The 16628-nt window shown below is 40.6% G+C and overlaps 1 protein-coding gene across 2 annotated transcripts in view; it reads left to right on the forward strand.

Annotated features, from left to right (window-relative positions):
• Positions 862 to 16628, forward strand: part of COL8A1 (collagen type VIII alpha 1 chain) — a 167563-nt gene continuing 151796 nt past the window's right edge. For both annotated transcript variants that reach the window (XM_018058129.1, XM_005674830.2), the window contains exon 1: positions 862 to 1028. The gene's annotated coding sequence lies outside the window, so the exon portion shown is untranslated. The remainder of the gene's footprint in view (positions 1029 to 16628) is intronic.

Consider the following 16628-nt stretch of genomic DNA (forward strand, 5'->3'; position numbering starts at 1 on the left):
TAAGACACACAGAGAGCTATGGCACCAAGACGTTTTCCAATTGCTAGGAATGAGAGTTTTTAAAATACCGAAAATAACCAGAGGGCAGAGAGCCCTGCAATCCTGTTACATAAGCAGATGTTGGAGGACCGAGGCTGGTTTTGAGGTTCCTTTCTCCACAAGCCAATCTCCGCTGATCCTCTCCAACCTTTGCTGGATTTACCTTAATGCTGCAGAAGTCTCCCGAGGGGCCTCTGGATGCTGCGCACTACCGGCAGCACCAGGAGAACTTGCTGGTCACAAAGCACGGTGGGGAGTGATGAGTGAAGGGCCGGCTTTCACCCTCGGAGGGTGGGAGACAAGGACTCAGGAGGGCGGCCGGATGGCAGCCGGCTGTGGACAGCCCTTCTCCGCGCCCATCCAGAGCTCGGGATGCGCTACTCCGACGGCCAGCTTCCCCTCCTTTCCCTTGCCTGTGAAATTCCAAATATTCCTGAACCGTTATTTAGGTTTACGAATTCACAGAAAATACCTATTGTTATTCTCCGTCACAACTCGCTCCCCAACACCACTACCATCTAAAATGGCATACAGAATGGCAAGTAATCAGAATTCCGCTTTCCCTCCGTATCTTGCTTGTTTGACTGTCTCAGTCTCCTGGTCCTTTTCTCCCCAGTCTTTTCCCTGTCTGTGGACTACATCCCTTTATAAGTTTTCTCTCTTGTCTCTCTCTGTCTCTCTTTTTCTCTCCTTCTCCCTCCTCTCCCGTTTCCACTGCTTCCTCCGCTCCTCCACCCTCCTCCCTCCCCGCCCCTCCTCCCTCTCTCCGGCTCCTGGCTCTGCCCTCGCCGCCCCTCCCCAGAGAAGAGTGTCCAGCTTCCCGGGGCTGCCCGCCCGCCGCTGCTCCTCTGCCCACCTACCATGAGGAGCGGCTCCTCCCACCTGCCCATAAAAGCCAAGTGCATGTTACCAGCAGCGGATCAGAGCACTTTCCCGGTCCTCTCCTGTGGGAGCCCCCGAGCCTCTCTCCTGGATCTTACTTGCTCAAGGTAAGATAACCCTTCTGCAGGCATCTGACCTACTGGGGGTTGCTTTGGGGGAATCAGTTTCCCCTGGTCAACGTGCTTACTGTTTGGTTAGAGCTGATTCTTATGGATGCCAGATCGGCTGCTCCTTTAAACCAGCAACTGGTTTGAAAACAAACTTCTGTTTGAACGGTAAAATAAAAGTTCGTTTGGGGCAGAAACAGCAGCATAAATATTGCAAAAACCTTTTCGCCTTTTAAATCACTTTTTCCCCTGGTTGCTGGCTGTTGCCGAGGTTAAAGTGTATCTGTTTGGGGTGTTTTCCTGACCGCTTTTCATTGTAAATATTTCACGTAACAGTGGGAGCAAGGAAAACTTTGTCCCATTGTCAAAAATGTACTTTAAAAGAACACAATTAGTTTCCTAAAAATAGCACAAAGGTCTGCTAACAATTTTGCCATGTTTTCCAAACCCCCAAGACAGCTTCTGTGAGTCCTTTAAAAAATATCTTTCCAGGTTTAAGTGCTTGGAAAAAATGATGCCAACGGGTACCCTTTGCCCAGAGACCATAATCAGGTGGCTGGTAGATAGGAAAGAACAAATCCAAATTGACAAGCTACGGCACAACGTGAGAGCACAAAATTGTCTTTTCAAGACGTCCTAAAATGAGAATTGTGCTGGAATAGAAGTGTATAAAAGAACTTCATGAATTTCTATACACACACCTAAACATAAAGCATTTCAATGTGTTCCACAGTCAGAGAAAAATACAGGCCAGATTATCCAATACTTCTGTTTACACCCGAGGGTTGTAAAGAACAATCAGCTTGAAGGCTTTGGAAGTTTGATCCCTGCTTGTCACCTTCTTTTTTCTTATCTAGTAAAAATTGATCTGATTGCCAGAGAGATAGTCTTTAAGCTACCCTCATTTTTAAAGACTTCAGACTTTACATCCTGATCTCTGAGGTCTGAGAATGTGTGTCAAGCACCTGTGAAGGAAAAACGTCCTCCGCAGCTACTTCTGGAAAACCAGACACTTAGTCCATGAAGTTTGCAGTCAGAATCTGCGGGCTGTGTGGGATGAAACTCTCTCATGTGGGAGAAAAACCCTCTTCAAATATTTCCTCTGGGGAATTGCACAAGACAGCTGAGAGACGGCAAACCAAAGCTGGCAGTCAGGAAACCAAACCACTGTTTCAGCCCTCAAGGTTCTTAAAGTAAGAGAGGAAAAGTTTTTCTTTTTTTTTTTGGTTTGTTTATATTGTTTCTCTTGAAAAAGGAAAAGTCTCCAAAGCTGTAAAAAATTCTTCACTATTAAAGAAAATAGAATCATTAGAAGTTTAGCTGAGGGTCTTCTAAACCTTTCCCCCTTATCGTTTGCATATCAAAAAAAATAATAAAGATATTTAAAATTTCTACTTGGCATGGAGAGGATTCAATGCTATTATTCAAATGAAAAAGTTATATGTCAAACTTTCTGTCATGCGAAATTTTGCTTCATTGGAAAAAATTATTACTAGGAGTGCGGTTTCCTTTAAGAAAATGATATAAAATTACTATTGGCCATGATAATCTGTGACCTGAGCATATTAAAATACCTTTTATCTCAAGCCACAGTGCAGACTGCTTGCTTCATATTTGCTGTAAGTGGCAAGAGCACAGGTGTGGGACCAGGCCAAACCAAGTGTGCGGTATGTCCAAGCTAATTCCTCTTTTATGTTAGTGCCGGATTCACGCCCATCACCACAAGGGTGAAGAGACACTGCTTCATTCACCAGATCCCCTTGAGGAAAGTTATCTTTTCTGGGAGGGAAAAAAATGTGCTGCCAGTGTAAAAGAGCTCCCTGTTATTCCTAAATGTGGGGATGAAAAGTGTTCCCCCAGGGTTTGCTTCTGCTTTTCCTGGCAGTTAATCCACTCTACCAGCTATGAACCATTTCACAGTAACTGCTTTTCCCGTGTGCCATCACATTCAACACCCCAAATAACTAGATGAGATCATCCTAGACTGCTCATGACCTCACTTTCCCAGGGGTCTTTACCAGACACTAAAAATGACACTTTCTCCATAGTTTCCTCCTTAAGTTTATAGAAAGATCAGTAGTGCGGAGTCATGGAGTCCCCCCAGCGTCTCCCCCTTTGCACAGGATATAGAGGCATGAGGCTTGTCTATGCCATTGTATTGCTGCCCCTGGGTTGGGTTGGTTCATGGCCCTACCTACCCCATCCCACTCCAGCACCATTTGAGTGACTCCTTTAATGCTTCTTATAAAAGAAAAGTGACTGCATGTTTCCCTAGAGATACACGGGAAGGGCGCTCGGTTGATCTGGAGGGCCTGTTACATCTAGGGAAACACACATTTTAGATCTGCTATTCCCAAAATTATAAAACAATATTCTTCCCATGATCAGAAGGTATATCCTACCTTAATTCCATTTGTGAAACAAAAATCAAGGAGAGGGGAATGAAATGAACAGAGAATTGAGAGGGAAGCTGGGCAGAACTGCTCTTAGAAAGTGCCCTAGAAGAGTAAGACCAGAATCTCTGTAACAAGTGCAACTTCTTTTTGCTCTTTTTTTATGTGGAATATGGGGAACAAAATCCATATCTGCTGTTGTTGTTTTTTTAATCAATAAGAGTATTTCTAATAATTTAAGATTCATCTCTACTATACCCTTCTGTAACAGAAAGAACGGCCCTTCTAGAGACCAAAATGATAGGTCTGCCCCACATTAAAAACCCATAGACCTTTGCCAGTTATAATTTTATAATAAAAGCTACATTCTGAATATAAAAAGCCTCAGAACACATTTTTAACTAATGGGTAGTTCATGTCAACAAATCCACCTCTCACTCTCTCAAAGAGTCCAATGTTCAGTAACTGTTTGAAAGGTACAAGTTAGAGGCAGCTGTCTACTCCTCCCTTACCATGGTCTTCAACTGTGATATGGCAACCTGCAGCGTGATTGACATGCGGTGGTATTTGCCAATCTCTGGTCCTCCAAGTAACCCTCTGAAAATTAGGTCTTTCTTCAGGCCTTGGCTTCCTTCTCTTCCACCAGGCCCCTGTGAACATCCGTATGCATAACCCAAGGAAAGTATAGATCTCGAGACTAGAATGCCATCTTCTGAGAGTTTCATTGTTCTAGCTACTGAGTGAAATGGAAAAAAAAAAAGATACAGAGAGAAGAATGAGTGTCCTATGGAATTTAGAGAATCACTTTAGCATTGTGTAAAAAAGAACCCCTTACTACCCAAAGTATCTAAAAATTTAAATTAAGAAATAAAAAGGCCAGCTTACAGGTTGTTTCAAAATGCTAAGAATATAATGAAAAAGATCTTCCAATGACCTGACAGTCATTAACATCAGTTTATACCCCCAAGTACTAATTTAGAGCTCAGCTAAACTTTCCCTTTGCAGAGACCCAAGGAGTGAAGACTGGGAAAGAATAGTAACCACATTTCAGCACCAACAGAGAAGCCACTAATTAGACATTCCACTATTGACTTGGGAACTACATTTGCTGTTTGAGGAAGGCGGTTCTTATAGTCTGTCTTCAAGCAAATAGATTTGCAACAAGAGGGCTAAAGGGAGTCACACACAGTCGGAATGTCTATAATCTGGGGGCCCTGTGAACGCAAATCCACAAAGCTGTTGAAATTGCAAGGAGTCAAACTGAAATGACTGAAACAAAAATGTTCCCAAAAACTGATCATAGAGCAATCTACTAAAATAATAATGAATTCTCACTTCTCAGTGTAACATAACAGCAAAAGCTATTATGGACACCTATAACTGATTATGTAAAATATTAAAACACATTGATGGTCTACCTTCAATCTCCTCTGTTAATTTTGGGCTCACTTCTACTGTCCTTCCTGGAAAATGAAAGCTGTCCTTCTCTCCTCCAGTACAGGATTTACAGATGCAGTCATGCCTCTCTGTGCTACCTCCTTTTTTTTTTCTTTCAGTGAAAGAAATCTCTTTTCAATCCTTATAGATCTTATAGTTTCTGGAGTACCACTCATAGCTGTGGCACTTCTCTTTATCAAAAGTCTCATACTTCTCTTAAACAGGTGAGGTAGATTTTCACTCCAACAAATAAGAAACCTTTACATTTTTCTAAATTTTAATTCATATACCTAGAAGATAGGTAATTTAAACTTGCTACATGCTTCCAAACTGAAAGGAAGCATCTAAGCAGTTTTATTTATCTAGGCTCTGGTCTAACTTCTTGGGTTTTAAAAATTTATTTAGGGAATCACACAGTACAAAGGCTGAAAGAATCCTTGGAGCTAATTCTAACAAAGTTAATTTTACAGATGAGAAAAGTCAGAGAGCTTGATGTCTTTCCTAGGGTCACCCAGACATGAATAGGAGAAGCAGGACTGGAGTTCGTATAACCGAACTCTCTGTTCAGGGCTCTATTTTGAATAACTATCATGTTTCTTCCCTGTATAGTGTGTATCTAAGATGTCTCTGTGATGAGAATTCTGTTGAAACATAAAATATAGAGTTCTCAAAAACTGTAACTGGTAGAGGTTTGGGGCTTCACTGTACCTCTCCTACAGAACGTTCAGAAACACTGGTACAATCCCTTATGAAGAGTGAAGTCACTGGTTGTCATCATCACAGGCACCTTGTGTGTTTTTACCTTCCTTCCAGGGTCTTATATGTAATAGCTGCTTGGTAAACCTGTGTTGAGAGAGTGAGTGATTGATTAAAGAAAAAAAAAAGGCTAAGTATAAAATATCCATATTTCTTAACTCCTTCCATAAAAATCCTTACAAGTCTACAGGTACTTATAGAGACTCAGATCTCAAGTATATCAAATTTAAGATTCCCTGGTGCTTTAAGTAATGCAGGAGAGTTCATTTAGCCTTATCAATGGCTGAGCCATTTCCCTGCCTACAGAGATTTCATTAATCCTTACATTTGCCTGAGATCTAGGCATAATGCTATTTTTTGCAGCAGGCTTAAGACTGAGTTCCAATTTTTCCATGACAGAACAAATGTATTATTATTTATGTGATGATTTACAGCATAATCTTCCTCTTCTGGCATGACATTGACAGTGTGTTATCAGCATCCCTGGAATCTCCTCAGGTCTTTAATGAAAGAAATGACAAAAATATGCATAATGGTCCATTAAGGAAATAGTGGTTAAGGCGTGCAGGCATGAGAAGTGTTACGACACGAGAGAGGGACTACCAAGAGGTCAAGGGTATAGAGAGAAGACAGTGCAGCTAAGAGGACCCATTCCTCTAAAACAAGAGGGAGAAACTCCGGAGAAGCGATTTTTTTTAACATGATTGTCAGAGCTAAGACCCACTCAAATGTTTGGGAAGTAAAATCCTATTTGGATCAGACTTCTTTCTGTACAGTACAATATTAGGAATGGCTAACATGGGGGAAAGCTTTATAAATTTTACATCTATTAAAACTCTTCTTAACCCTTAACTGGACTTCCACTGAGGAAAGAACCTCACTTGACCTCATTTTAAACTTGACCCTGACCCAAAGTACTAACTCCATGGGTATCATGTCATCAAAATGTTCTCTGCCAAGAGAAAAATACAACTTTTCGTAATACAGAAAGTTACCCCAATGTGGAAAGTGATAAAGGTAGAAAAGAATATTCTTGTATCTTTTCTAGAAAGAACTTACTGAGAAAGAGAAAGATGTTACCTCAGATGCTTCTTCACTTTCCTCTAAAGCATGCCTGACAATTGTTTGCAAAACTTTGAAATAGTCATTGTGTTTCTGAAATTGGTTTATTGTATGTTAAAATTTACATGGTCCAACTAAGCTTCATTGTGAAAACATACTTTTAAGTAAGTCTTTCTTGAAGACTGTCTTTCTTAAGCTCTCTTGATGTGTTTACATCTCAGGATATTTAGGCACTGGCATCATTTGATGCGCTGAGATTAAAGACAATTAGTCACTTCATGTACTACTTTTCCAACTAACTGAATAGGCCTGGGTGTGGATGTCAGCTGCTGACTTCTCCAGGAAATAAAATGTATCAGCCTGTTGGGGAGCTTTTCTAGTCCTCTCTGTTAGCTAGATAAAACAGCTGTTTTGCTGAAATTCTGGGCCACCATTAGGGTTTCATCTATTAGGGAACTATGGCCGATTTAGAAAGACATTTGGCCACCCAGCAGTGGCGTGGCTAAGCCACAGCTGCCCTCAGTTCAACAGCAGGACAGCAGACCTTCCGAGCTGGTTGAAGAGTGTTGTCCTGGGGCAGCTGGGAGATATTTTGTGAGCTCTCATACCATTTAGTATGTTTCCTTTATCATACTGCGTGCAAGCTAAAGATAAATCTAAACTTGGTCCATAAATTCATAGCGATGACTGTACATTATTATATTTCTTTGAAGATCTGTACTTAACAATTTTCCCATCCAGAGATCATAGTGTTCATCCATGCTGTAAAGCCAAAAAGTGGCCTCTTAAAGGGCACGTACAAGACAAGCCTGAGGAATATAGGAAGGGAGACGCTGGGTGGAGCTAAGAATTTGAGGCTTAGGTGACCAAGACTGTTGAGGTAGAAAGAATGAAGGAAGATGAGGAATCTGCAGCAAAAATAGGCTATTGGATCCACAGTCCCTAACTTCAAGTCCAGTTCCCCTTCGAGCTCCCAGCTGACTCTAGTCCCCTGCTGTCCCGTGAGTGGGGAGGGAGGTTATTGACCAGTAGAGGGAGCTGGGGGGTTGAGTGTCTCAGAACAGAAAACTGATTTCTTCCCAGAGGGAGCCTTCAGATTTTCATTTTTCTGATAAAAGACAGAACAAGGTGTCCTCTACAACCAGTGGCTAAAATGTAGCACAGGAGTATACCACATTGCTGGTTTTCCTTTAAAAAAAAAAAAAAAAACTCCCAATTTAAGCCTCTACAAATAAATCACCTGCATTTCAGCAATGCCAGAAATGTCCAGGCATGTAGGAGTTTATTTGAAAGAAAACCATGGCAATCTTAGAAAATGTTCTTTCCGAGGCCACCACCAGCCAAGACTTAAATGTTCAGGACTAAACGCTCAATTCAGCAATAAATAAACCACATCAGCTGGGGGTCAGCAGGAGACAAGCACAGAGTCAAGGGCCGAGAAAACCTCCTGGGTTCCAAAGGGAAGCCCTAGCATCCTGCCAGGATCAACCCTTGGTCCCCAGGAGAGGGGAAGGGAAATGCAGGAAAGAAGGAGGCAGAAATGGGCCAAAAAGGCTTTATCCAATCAAGATGGCCCAGAACCTGCATTCCAGGATCCTCGTTTCTCCAGGCAGCAGTCAGTCTTGCCTAGACCGAAGTGAATACCTTTCTGTTGAACATTTCCATTGCACAGTGGTGTAGGGATGGCTTGTTAAGACTTGAGACAATTGCAAAATTCAGAACCCTCTAGAGGATAGAGATCAGTTAGGAGCATTAAAAAAAAAATCCCTGGCATACCAGGAAAGGGCAGCTTGCTTTGTAAAAATTATGACATTCACAGGAAAACAGAGCAATCCTCTCTCTAGGACTATTCGTGATCTCAGTAGAGATGAAGCTGTGAAGTTGGTACACATGTGGCCTGAGAATCCTCTGTTCTAGGAATCTTTAGTGTTTTAGTCCCCAGAACACCTTGACTGTTTCTGGGGCCTTGATCATCTTTATGCCTTAATTTATTTATCTTGAATAGAAGAACAATTCTCAAAGAACCACTCTCTTTAGAGGCAATTAAGGTCTTGCCAAAAATTTTACAGATTGGTGCTACTTAAGCATACATAGTTAATGGATTGTGCTCAGGACACCTGGAGATGGCTCTTAGCATTTACAAAAAAACCCAGTTAAAATGGAATACAGTGCCAAATAAGCACATAACTTTCCAAGATATACTAAGAGCATTTTTATTTCTCATGGTACAGAGGACAATATTACATGTCTCAAGGGGCCAGATAAGGCCTAGGGTAAGTAGAAAAAGGGAAGCTATGACTTCAAGAGTCTCAAGAGGCCTATATGTTCACCTATTCATTATCTTGACACCAGTCAAAAGATAATTCCTCATACAGAAAAAAAAGCTTTTGTGATTTTTTAAAATTGTTTTACTGGAGAAAGATATTTTTAATAGTGACTGTTATAGTATAAAATTTCCAAAGTGTGTTTCAAAACAAGTAATATATGGGATATTAACATGTTTATACAGAAAAAAGTCTCTATGGTCAAATAAACTTTAGAAATAATCAAATAACATGACCAATTTTACTTATTATTTTACAATTAATACAAGTAATTTTACCAATTACTTATTATTTTACAATTTTACTTACAAGATTTCATAAAGACCTTAATATGCTCTGTATATTTCCATTCTTCAAAAAAGTTACAGTAAATAGTGTGTACCCAACATATTCGATGACAAATCTCAACCTGAGGGCATCTCTCGGGTCTGGTATTTTATGGGACAGTTTAGGAATCACAAGCCTCAACTGTTTTCAGTTTAAATTATTCCCAGATTTACTGGGACATAATATTTTCAGTGTTACTAGTTAATATGTAATATACATGGATTGTCAGTATATATTACATGCTATGTCAAACTATAAAGTAAGAAACAATCCCAGTGTGATTTCCAAACCCAACTGAAAAGGGAAGAAAAGAAGCAAATGAATGTCTTGGTCCCATGACTAAGTTCTTTATGATAAGAACAGCAGAAATGTTGGAATAATTTACCAATAGTTAAGTTAAACAGTAAATGAGAGAGAAAACGAGGGGAGGGAGTGATGGGAAGAAAGAAAGGAAAGAGGGGAAGCAGGGAGAATATTGGATAGACTGAAATGATCTCTTCCTCCCCTCATCTTTCTCAGTGTCAGGATATTGTGTTACAAATAGAGAAATGGCCAACAATGAGTAATAAGTCAGTAAATGGGCAGCCTGGATAATTTTATGAATTAGCTCAACAACCCCTGAGCTGTTCAACAGAAGCATCACTAATTAATCAAGATCATTAACCAAACATTTTTCTTGAGAATTTACTTTATCGCCATCACTAGGGAGCTAATTCCTGGAATAGGAACACACTGATAGCCTAGTATATCTTGCTACGTCAGGGCTTATTGGTTTACCTATGACGCTCAGACCTCCTACCCATATCAAATTGACTACTTCTGTTAGGGTTCTACTCTGGGACATCTCTTTCCCCTTTACAAAGATCATGCTTGGAAGCCAATATCCCAAAAGCACTGCAGTATAGCATCCTCTCCTTCAAGAAAATAAGTTCACAGTCATCCAAGGGAAAAACTCAAACTCATCATTTCTAGTTACAGTTATAGACACTATCTAGTAAGTGTCTCACAGAAGCAGACACTTCACTGCTCTCATTATCTCTGTTCCTTACACCAGCAGTACAAAGATGGTATTATCATTCTCAATTCAAAGATGAGAAAAACGGAGCGCCTATTTGGTCAAGCAACTTGCCCAGGGTCACTCAGCTAGAAGCGGCAGAGCCAGGATTCCCATCCCAGCCATGCGCCAAGGCCATAGGTTTCCTGCTCCTTCACGGCGCCCCTCCCAAGGTCTCATCGGATCACAAAAGGAGGAAAAAATATCGACTCCCTGTGTCACTACCTCTGACTCATAAAGAAAGTGAGAGAATTCCAATGGCTCTGTTCCTAGACACTGCCGACTGGCTCTGTTTTTTGTTTAATACTGTGATTTTAATTTCTTTTTCTTTTTTGTATCTTTTTCCTAAAAGCATGCTGCCATTTCAGAGCCAAAGAAGTAAGGTCTGTGTAACTAGAAAAATAAACAAAAAAAGCTATCATTTCTCCCTGGGGTAATTTATAAGGTCTAAGGTTTCTCCATAAATTCTCCCCAAGTGATCCCAAGTTGCTTGGCATGAGTCTGGGAAAAAGAGTGACAAGCAAGCATGTCATTCCTCAGGCAGAAGAAATTCCCATGAGTATATGAGGAACAGCCTAGAACAGAGGTGCTCTAGCATGTGAAACACACTTGAATCCAGCTCCCTGGATCATTCTTTGACTCTTGCTGTATTCCATACCCAGGTAAGAGAGGAAAGACAGTATAACTGAGGCCCCAAGCCACATGAGTCACCTAGACAAAAGTCTATTGTCTTTACACCTGCTGCTTAACCTATTTGAGGGTGTACAGGTATCCCCCACTTTCCAAAAGTTCACTTTATGCCACTTCACTTCTATGAAAGACCTATACTACTACCTGTTTCTGCTAATCTAAAGAAATCCAAAGAAGATTTTCACCTTTATGGGGGGGAAAAAAATGCAACAGTGTTGGGCTGGCCAAAAAGTTCATTCACATTTTTCCGTAAGATGGTATTGAAAACCCAAACAAACTTTTTGGCCAACCTAATAGCATTCAGCACTGCCAAGCTCCTTCCCCAGGAACTGCACTCAGCATCAAGCCGCCATAGCTCTGAACCGTGTCTGTAAGCCTCTGTGCTTATTCTGGATTTATTTTTTGCACAAGATGTGTCCTAAGGTACCTGCTTCTTCACTTTACCCCATTTTGCCTATGAAAGATTTCATGTGAATGCTCTGATTTCAGAGAGCAGGGGAAACTTGCACGTAGAAAATAATTACATTCTGAGCCCTTCCTTTGTGCTGTGCCAAAGACAAAAGAGGAAAGAAGGTCTCGGTCTTTCCACATGGTCACATTCTGCTTTGCTTTATAGTTTTGTGCTTGATCTTCCCTCTCTGCCTGGAGCATTCCCCATTTGATCTACTGACTTGGTTTGTACTCCTCTTCTGAGATTCAGAGCAGCAAACCTCCCCTCGGAGAAGACCTGCCTGCACCTGGCCTGTCTTGACTGGTGCACCTCCGCACACCCACTAGTGTTCTGTGCACAGCCCTGTCACGGCCACATCTTTGTATAAGACAGTGATCCCCTTGTAGGATTCATGTGCTGTTTATCTCTGCACCTTCGATGCTTAGCACACAAGAGAAACTTAATAAATGTGAAAAGGAAAAAAAGGGATGGGGGGACAAAATGCAATGATGGTACACAAGAGGCTCTAAATATGCTTTTCCCTCTCCCTGTAGGTTGTTCCAAGAAGCGCGCACGCGCGCGCGCGCGCACACACACACACACACACACACACACACACACAGTATTACTAGACTCAACTCTGTAGCTGTTTGCAAGGCTCAGGATGAACTCCCAGTGAGAGACTAATATTAAATATGAGCCTTCTGAACACCTAACTACATAAGGCAAGATTATTTGCTGGGTGGTGCCACTGCCCCAGGACTATCAGTAACCTGCTCAAAACTATTCATTAGCATTAGAAAATAGATCAAACACCGTAGCTTGCCAGCCAGTCCCTCCATCTCTCTTACCCCAACCCAGCATTGCATTTTCATCCCTCTCCAGTCTGTACCAGGAATCTGACCTAACTCAGATGGACTGTTCTTCCCCCAAATATTCTTTCCTCTTTTTTCTACTGACTGTGCCCCACTGTCCTTTACACTTTTCAAAATAACCCTAAATTCAAGGTCCTACTAAGATCTTCCTAAGTATTACAGCCTGCATTTATTCTTCCTTATTCTCAACTGGTTGGTGGTTATTGTAAATGTCACTTATGTGTTACCTATACCCTGTATTGAAGAAACTGGGGCTGTCTATTAGAACTTGCTGCAATTATAGAAATGTGTTACAACTGAACCTTCCAATATGGTAGCCACCAGCTCTATACGGCAACTGAGTACTTAACATGTGGCTAGTGCAACTGAGGTACTGACTTTTATTTTATATTTTTGTAGTCCCTTTAAATTTAAAATGACATAGCCACATGTGGCCAGTGGCTACTGTATGGGACAACACAGAATATTTAACTTTTTGTGTGCTACGTCTTGTATCCTTGATGAACATATAAACTTTTGGAAAAAAATTGAATTCAGTTCTTTTTTGTATTCTCAGCTAATGCCATGATTGCAGCAGCATTCAACAAACGTTGTGTTCAGTGCATTGCTAGACTACTGGGTCTGCCTCTGATAGTTATACTCTCTTGAAGAAGTCCTCTCCCATACATACATAATATTAATAAAAGAATACAGATTGTCTTTGCTTTTTTAAAGGTTTAAACTTACTCAGAATGGCACTGTATCACTACATGGATCCTTTATCACTGTAAAACCAAAATGAGATGAAGAATGATTTGAACTGAGTCTCTAAAAGAAAAAGTTCCATTATGCATAACTATCTCTTTTCTTTTCCCTTTGGGGGGGTGGGGTGGGAAATATGTTTTAAATGTTTTTTAAACATATTTCAGACCTACTGAAACAGAATTTCTTCAATTTTCAAAATGACCTTTTCTACAGAGAAAGACTGTCCCTGAGAATCTGAAACAAGTTCAGCCACCGGATTTTTATTACTCCCTGAAGCCCCATCACTTTCTAAAGGAAAGTAGTTCTCAATGACAGACTTTCCCATAGCACTTTTGACTCTATTTCTAGTGCCCAATCTGAGGCTCTTTGAAGAAGGCTAAACCTCTACCAGCAGGTCAGGGAAGGTCACGGGTCTTTGGAATTTGACAATGATGCACCCCTGGCATTTGCTGGCTTACCAACGGCCCTTCAGGAATCATCATGCCAACAGGCCAACCACACAACAAAATCCTGTGCCTGCAAAGCCAAGAGCAAAGTGATCAAACAGTCTGGCTGCAGATTAGATTCTGACTTATTAATAAGCTTTCAGAAAATAAACCAAAATGTGTCTCTAACAGCAACAGTTTATAGGAGATGTTTAATGATTTCAGAGGTCGGCCATACCACATGCCTTCCTTCTGACTCAGTGAAGAGCAGGACAGGGCAGAAGAGATGTGGACCAAGCCAGGGCAATCAGCTGTATCTTTTCCATTCACAGCTAAGTTTATTTGGAGTGACTGGAAAAACCTTCAATGAAAACTTTTTTTAAATAATAAAATAAAAGAATTTACCCTGAGATCATCAGCCAGAAAACATCGAGAAATAATTATGGGTTGGTATTTTCCTCTGCCTTGTAAAATATTTACAAATTGTAGGATAAGCAAGCCCTAGAGGATCGTAAAGAATAGCAATAACATTTCAATTGTATTTTTTTTAATATTTAGTCATCAAAGATATCACCATGTGTTTAAATCACATTTGAATACATATAAATAAAATTTTCATCTGCAGACAGGAGCCAGTGGCTAAAGAAAGAATCCGCTGACTCCTTTAAAACAGAGCAAGAACACCGGAGAGGTTTGAGACCTTGTTTTTATAAAATAGAATTCATTACTACCACATGAGGAAGAGAGTATTAGTAAGTATCTTAATTTGAGGCCTTTTAAACATGAATGTATTGATGATGATAAAAATAACCTTTGCAAAGAAATCTGCAGTTTATGACATATATTCTATATATACATTCCTTTATTTGCATTAGAGATTTTTATCTATATTTCATGCATGAGTCTGTGGAGACTTAGAAGATTAAGCAAATTTCACAACATCATTTAGACAGCAAGTGATAGAGCTTGAATATGAACCTAGATCATCCCATTCCTGAAGTCCTCCTTTTTCTACTCACCTAGGCTCAGAGTATCTCACCCAGGTATGGTCCTGGCACGATAAATGAGAAACTGCAGCAAAGAAAAGCTGAATGATCTTTAAGATTACTTCATAAACCAGATTCAGTGATTAAGAATGTGCTTTTCAAGAAGATAGAACTCAAACTCCCAACAATGATAGCAGTTAATGTGTAATGAAGGTTTACTTTGCGCTGTGTAGAGTGCCAAAAACTTCTCTTTTTTTTTCTTATATATTAGTGCATTTTATTCTGATCAATTTCCTGTGAGACAGGATATGTAAGAGAGGTGAAGTAATTTCCTCAAAGTCGCGTGGCTGGAAGTAAAGTAACCAGAATATGAAACCAGTAAATCATATTCCTGAGCTCTCCTGTTAACTGCTTCATCATTGACACTTTATCCCTGAAGAAGTAATCACAACACCCTATTAATAATCTGTGGACAAACAGATTGGCAATGGTTGCAGGACCAGCAATATAGAAATGCCACTAATGATCAGCAAGAATAGTTTTGTAGATTGTTTTCTGTACAGTTGATGATTTTGAAGGACACACAATTAATTTTAAACCTGCCTGTAAGTCATAAGTGAAGTGAAGTGAAGTCGCTCAGTCGTGTCCGACTCTCTGCAACCCATGGACTGTAGCCCACAAGGCTCCTCCGTCCATGGGATTCTCCAGGCAAGAATACTGGAGTGGGTTGCCATTTCCTTCTCCAGGGGATCTTCCCGACCCAGGGATCGAACCCAGGTCTCTCGCATTGCAGGCAGATGCTTTAACCGCTGAGCCACCAGGAAAGCCTGGTTGTAAAGGGTATTTAAAAATCCCCTTTTAATTAATGCCAAAATGCATGTCATTAATGGAAGAAAAAATAACAAAACACCTTAAACCATCGACAAGAAGCCACTGTCGCAAATAAAAGCAGTGAATTTGGCAGAAGAAGTCACAGGGTCATGTACTACCTTTGCTACCTAGAAGCACAGACACCCTGGGCAAGACAGTGGGTCTCACCCAGTGTTTACTTTCTTGGCTTTAGAATTAATCTGCCTCTCCTGATTGTTATGACATTTAATAAGATAACATATGAAAAAGTATCTGGCACTCAGAAGGCACTTAGTACAAATTATTTGATAATATTAACTCCCAATTATTGAAAGTGAAAGTGAAGTCACTCAGTCATGTCTGACTCTTTGGGACCCCATGGACTGTAGCCTATCAGGCCCTAGGCTCCTCAGTCCATGGGATTTTCCAGGCAAGAATACTGTAGTGGGTTGCCATTTCCTTCTCCAGGGGATCTTCTGGACCCAGGAATCGAACCTGGGTCTCCCGCATTGTAGGCAGATACTTTACCATCTGAGCTACCAGGGACTTAAATATTGCTTTATACCTAATGCAAATAGGGGCAAACTAAGGATCTCTTTCCTTTGCAGCTCATTTGATGATCTCTAGACTCCTACTCCAGGGCGCTTCCGTGAGCTTGTCATGGTGGCAGTGTGGGATATTTTTCAGCTCATCTATCTTTCTGGTCTTTGGAGGAGAGTTAGGAGGTTGTTTATGTTCTGCTGTTGTTGTTATTTGTTTGTTTGTTTGTAATAAATGACGCTACGTCAGTGTTCCCAGTAGTTCCCCAATGGAGGAAATTTCTGTGATTGCATAATCCCTCTCCAGTCCAAAGCTATCTCCCTCCATCACCAGGGCAATGTAAATAACATATAGGCAACTGTGGTATCATCAGAAAAAAGATGGCTGTCCCAAGTGTTTCATCTAAGGTCTTAGCTCATCCCATGGGCTTCTGGAGCTTTATGCTTCTATGCTTTGTACACTCCCATTTAGGGTGCTGGCATTCCAAATACATCCTGGTCCCTTCATTCTGATGCAATAATATACCTTCTTTTTTTATTGGAGTATAGTTGACTTACAATTTTGTGTTAGTTTCTGGTGTATGGCAAAGTGATTCATATATGTATTCTACACAGAGAGAATATATATATGAATGATGAATTCAGGTACTGGAAAAAACTAAATTATTCAGAGTTTCAGAATTAAAATATATTGAAGGTAACTTTTCTT

Source organism: Capra hircus, chromosome 1, assembly GCF_001704415.2.
Source record: "Capra hircus breed San Clemente chromosome 1, ASM170441v1, whole genome shotgun sequence".
Classification (NCBI taxonomy): domain Eukaryota; kingdom Metazoa; phylum Chordata; class Mammalia; order Artiodactyla; family Bovidae; genus Capra; species Capra hircus.